This window comes from Perna viridis, chromosome 3 (assembly GCF_037379345.1).
Source record: "Perna viridis isolate PV_CMFRI_1.1 ecotype Kerala chromosome 3, ASM3737934v1, whole genome shotgun sequence".
Lineage (NCBI taxonomy): Eukaryota > Metazoa > Mollusca > Bivalvia > Mytilida > Mytilidae > Perna > Perna viridis.
The window spans coordinates 32,421,444-32,427,500 of record NC_142447.1 but is presented as its reverse complement, the minus strand read 5'-3'; positions in this window follow the sequence as shown (position 1 = coordinate 32,427,500).

Sequence of the window (6,057 nt, the reverse complement as noted above, 5' to 3'; positions counted from 1 at the left end):
TTAATTGTTCCTGTCCTAGTGCAAACACTTATGGCCATACCCAACCCATCTTTTAAATTTTTTAAATAGAGTCAAAACACCTTTCAAGAACAAAACTTTTCATCAATTTCTTAGGGATGAAAAGCCAAAAAATAAAAATATAAAAGAAACGTTGTTGTCAAACCAATAGAGGATTGGATTAGAAATATCGTATATCCTTTGAAAATGTTTCTCCACGGAAAGTCCTTCTACTCAACTCTGTTGAGAAAACGGCGGATACAGATATAATATTTAATAGAGATGAGTTAGAGCGCTTTGTCAGCTGGCTTACCTTATTTTGGAGAGATATACTGCTGAATATTTCAAAATTACAAAAACAGTTTGAGAATGGAAATACCTGATCTTAAGAATTTTTTCTGAGCCAATTCGGATGGCCAAACTTCAAAAATATACCCACCCGTTAAATTGGTTCTATATTCAATACCTGTGTTCTAGAACTAAAGGGTAAACAAGCGGAAATCAAAAGACTTTAATCCAAGGATTAAAACTAGACAACAAAAACAGACGCACACAACAACGTGAAGTAACCAAAAATAAGACGTACTAAGAAGCTAACGTAAATGAGCAATTTGGACTCCACTAAAAACTTGGAGCATGGGCCTGGTGCACCGTTTGGGTAAGCATTCTCTGCTTTTCTAGAAACACCAGCCGGATTGCTCATAAAAAGTCAAGACCGGGGTTGACGAAAGAGGAAAGGGAAAAATGTCATGGTGAACAAATCGGTTTTCATTGTGCAGATGGATACGCCTTAACGATCCACGAATTCATGATGACGACCAAAAAACTTCTATCGAAATGACTTCAGCCTTGTAGCAGTATAACCTTGTCCCAGAAGCCCATTTGTAAGACGTCTACCACGGTACAAAAAGTCCGCGTAGTTACGGCAAGCTCTGGCATAGCGTATCAGTTGTGATAAGAAAAAAAAACATACGCAGGTGCTGAAGGGATGTTGTCACAGATGAAAGTAAAGTCGCAATACGGTATAAGAATTCGTCGCGTTTGTCGTATAGTTTTGTCAAAATAAGTTTTGAAAAAAAAATTACCAAAAAAAATTCAAACAACTTTGAACAAGAACTGTGATTTATTTGTCGATCAAAAATATAAGACACCAGTATGTAAGATTGCACTTTGATAGGCAGAATGTAACTCAACAGTTTATCAAAATTATCAAAGATATAACTGGAGTTATGTTGTTGAAATGTCGAAAGTTTTTTTTTTTCAAATCTAACAGATGGGCAATATCATGAACGATCGATGACCGAATTAAAGAAAACCGAACGCTGCTTGGCATCTAATATAACGGACTGTTTGGATAACCTTATTGACAGAAAACCGTTTCAACCAACATAAACGTTAAATCAAATAATGCCAAAGAGTAATCAAGGGAACCAAGAATATAGCGGTAATCAAAAGAATTGTAATCCAGGGACAAAGACCAGCCATGGAAAACAGACATACACAACAAAGAATATAAAGTAACTAAAATCATACATACAAAGTAACAAAAGCAAATGAGCAACTCCACTACAAACTGGGAGCATGGACCAGGTGTACCGGTAGGGTAAGCGTCCTCTGCTTTTCTAGAAACACCCGCCCAGTTGCTCATAAAAAGTCAAGTCCGGGGTAGACAAACGAGGAAAGGAAAACTATGACCCCTTGAATAAATCAGTTTTCATGGTGCAGATGGATACACCATAACGATCAAACTGACGCTCCAAAATAATAGAACTTTGGACCGGGACTTATTACAGACAAAAACATAATGATGGAAAAATAATGATAGAAACAGCAAGCAAAAGGGGGAACATTTTCAGCAAAAAGATATAAGGAGATTTTTTTCATAACAATTGAAGATAAGACCCAGTTGCAAAAAGAGAATTGAGGAAAAGAAGCCCAATTTATGGCCAAACTTTACACTTAATCAGGCAAAATTTAAAATTGGTGGTAAATGGACATCAGAAAGAAAATTTAGGTGATTTTTTGAATACGTTAACTTACAAAAAGGACAATATTTTAGTGGTTAACAATAAATTACGCATAGAAAATATATAAAGAAAAGCAGAAAGTTGAGGATAAAATCATTTTCCGAAGAGGGCAAATTTTAACCAATTGATAAAACTTTTAAATTGATTTTACTTGAAAATCTCGACTGGACACATTCAACATTTGTCTATCCATTGAACCTATGGAGACACAACATATGTAACCTAACTACAACTACTAGAATTAACATTAGCAAATATTCCATCCTCAGATTCTGATTATTTACTATCCTTATCAAGAATCGCCTGTTTCGGATTAATCTCCACCAGATTCTTTTAACGAAATTTAGCAATCTCCTTTAATAAAGGAAGATATATTATGCATGTATGGGGTGATGCTGATAATAATACAATTGTTTACCACAGAAAAAAATTTACAAAAATACCTGCATGATATCTCGAAAGACACATGGTAAAGAAAACATTTCATCGATTTCATGGTGTATAGTGCATGTTGGTCCAAACCATTCTAACAATTATTATATTTTAGAAACGAAACTCTCTTTCATTTCTGTTAATATAAACCTTGCCATAATATGAAGTATACTAGTATATGAATTTCTTTATATTTGATGTATTATATATTATGTATTATATTAATGTATTATAACCGTATAAGTTTATATAAATTGATGCCTTTATATGTTTTTAGGTTTCATAATGAATGAAAGTTGAATATGGTAAAATATCAATTACAATTTAATTTCAACATTATTATAAACAAGCCTTGGCGAGTTTGTTATAATGTAGAATTAAATAAATAAATCAAGAAGATGTTTTGCGATATTAAAGTTTCACGAATTATAAAACCTTTCTTCTCTATGATTAGTTCTGAATATTGGGCCGTTCGAATATTTAGTTGGTATCCACTATGACATAAATTCTAGCGGTCATACATTTATGATGCATTCAGTTGTTACAGTGTTACAGGAGAACAACATGAGAAAAGGTCAATATTTTGCTTTCAAGCTTATCATATGATACAACCACACAACTTTAAACCAAGACGGCGAATTAGAATGTGTCAAATTTTCCAAAGCGTTACACAAATATGTAACCGTAGATAAGTAGATAAAGCACTAAACAATCCCATCCTTCAAAACTTACGAGAATGGCAGTCATCCTTGGCATTGTTCAAACTCTAAACGTGACAACAGAATTATTTAATTCTGCATTTAATTTACATGACATACTCGTGATCTGTGATATTTTTACAAGAGATATGTGACAATGTGGAAGGCACGATAACTTTTTGTGGCCATATATACATGATGAATTAGATACTTTATTTATATTACAATTTCGCTTATCTATAAACATGATGTTATATATATATATACAACGTCTCAGAATGTGACGACTCTATTTGCTACACTGCTCCATCGGATCAAATTGATACAGGGAAGATAACGTAAACTTATAGAAGGGTCTGAAAAATTCCCAACGATGTTAGAACTGTCAAATTTGCGATGCAAATTTTTGGTCGTTCCCTCCGCGGGACTCGAACTCGTACCGCTGTGACATCTATGGGAACACCGCCTGCACTAAATCCAGCGCTCTAGACTACTCGGCCAGCTAGGTTATATTAAAATATAGCTTTCGCTGGCCGGGTCATTCCTCCTCGTAAGATTAATCTAGGGCTGTAACTTAGTACACGATGTATGGTAGTACGGGACAGTCACATTCTGAGACGTTGTATAATATTGATTTGTTGCGACATGCATCATTAATTTGATCCTCTATCCTACATAATAACACCTAGATGAACTGTCCCGTACTACCATACATCGTGTAGTTACAGCCCTAGATTAATCCAACGAGGAGGAATGACCCGGCCAGCGAATGGTATATTTCAATATAGCCTAGCTGGCCTAGTGGACTAGGGCGCTGGATTTATTGCAGGCGGTGTTGCCATAGATGTCACAGCAGTTCGAGTCCCGCGGAGGGAACGACCAAAAATTTACATCGCAAATTTGACACAGATATATATATATTTGCCTTGATTTAAAAAGGGAGCTTTAACAAAAATGTTTTCATTACTTTTCTTTTTTTCAGCATGGCTTTTGTTCGTATGTTATTTTAGTTTTTTTGTATTTTTTTTTTTTTTTGGGGGGGGGGGTTTAATTTTACATTCAATAATTTTCAATATGGTGCTTATAATATTAAATTACGGATTAACAGATTACGTATTGAAATTGGAGGAAATTGCAGGAAAGATAATGAAAAACTTTGAGATTGAACTGACAGTTGTGTTTTTGTCTTTAACTTCTACAGGAAAGTATTTTAAGAAATATTAATTTTGATAATTTAACTACTAGTATTATTTTGTTGATTCATAATTGCAATTATTGAAAATCACATCAAATTAAAATATTTGTTACATGTATTTTTTCTTATCTTTTTCAGAAATGATTAATAAAACAGACCTTAAATTGAACCATAGTAAGTTTCCTCATATAAGTTAGAGTTATATCTCTTTGTTAGTGAATTTTAAAACTCATGCTATGTTATAATGAAGGCACCCACTCAAATATGGTAATGTGAAATTTAAAGTTAAATGACTCCCGTAAAGAAAGTCACATTGAAGTGTGGAATTAAGCATTTTTTCTGAATTAGCTACCCCGGATCATTTATAGCGAATATATCTAGTATCAGATATATCTTCCAGGATTGGGGCTATGACTCACCACCTATTTAGTAAGATAAAATATTTTAATACAGAATATAAGATAAATATAAATTCAATTACTTTCTATGTACTGTATTTGTACCTGCTCAATATTTACTTTGATTGTCATGATTTTAAACAATAAATGCATCTTAAATGTTAAAAAAATAAATAAATAAATAAATAAAAATTTAAAAAAAAACACTAGTAAAATTGGCGATATTTCCTTTTAATTCAACCGCAAAAATGTGTGACCGTTTTTGGTATAGCACTGTCTTCGTCCGTAGACATTTGGTTTTCGTTCAACAACTCGAATACTTGTTGGTAGAACTTGATAAAATTCTTCAGCAAGGTTTCAAACGACAAAAAAATGTTGAAATTTATTTATGTGGTTATGGTCCAAACCGTTCTGGAATTAAAGGTTTAAAAGGGGCAAAAAAACAAACAGTTCATAAAATTTAATTTTACAACCAAGTATTAAACTATGGGTTTCTATGATATTATATCACAAAGTACCAAAATCACAACAGTAAAGCTTTGATAGATCTTTTGTGGTTATTAACCGTTCAGAAATCAGGGACCATAAACAAGCATTTTCTTGATGCCCGGACATTAAATTGTGAAAAATTACTTGGAAGTCTATGCAAATATTCCATAAGGTCTCATACCACAAATGGAAGATTATAACTGAAACTGTTCAAGAAAGGGGACCAAAGGCACGCATTTTATAAAACATGTATCACTAAGATATTGTATGACATAGTTTCAAACTACCCAAGTTATGCTAAAAAGGATTTTCAGGTAGATTTCATAACCATAAAAGAACTTGGGAAACACACAAACACTTTGTTGTATTAAGATACAAGCAATTTGTTGTCAACACATCATCAAGCCTAAAAAATCTCCAAAGATTTAATATACCAATAAACCAGGTTTTCAATATCCTGTATCCCACTAAATTTTACTTCAGATGCCTGACATACAAATAGCAAAACGTCGTGTATCAAATAAACCTTAAACAACCAAGCAATATAAATATCATAGTAGGCGAAGAAAATAAAACCGTGAAAACCGGGTTAGATCAAAATTCGATTGTTTATTGTTTTGCACACATGACAACATTTATCGAAAAAGTCGAAATGGTAACTTAAGGAGTGTCTAATTTGCATTTTATGTTTCTACCTAACTATCTTAAGAGGAAATAGCAAAACTTTGACCTTTTCGGCATTACATTCCTTTTCTTGAATGGTCGAGAAATCGGTGTATATGTACCTCTCTTGAGACAGAGGAACGTTGATTTTGGCATGT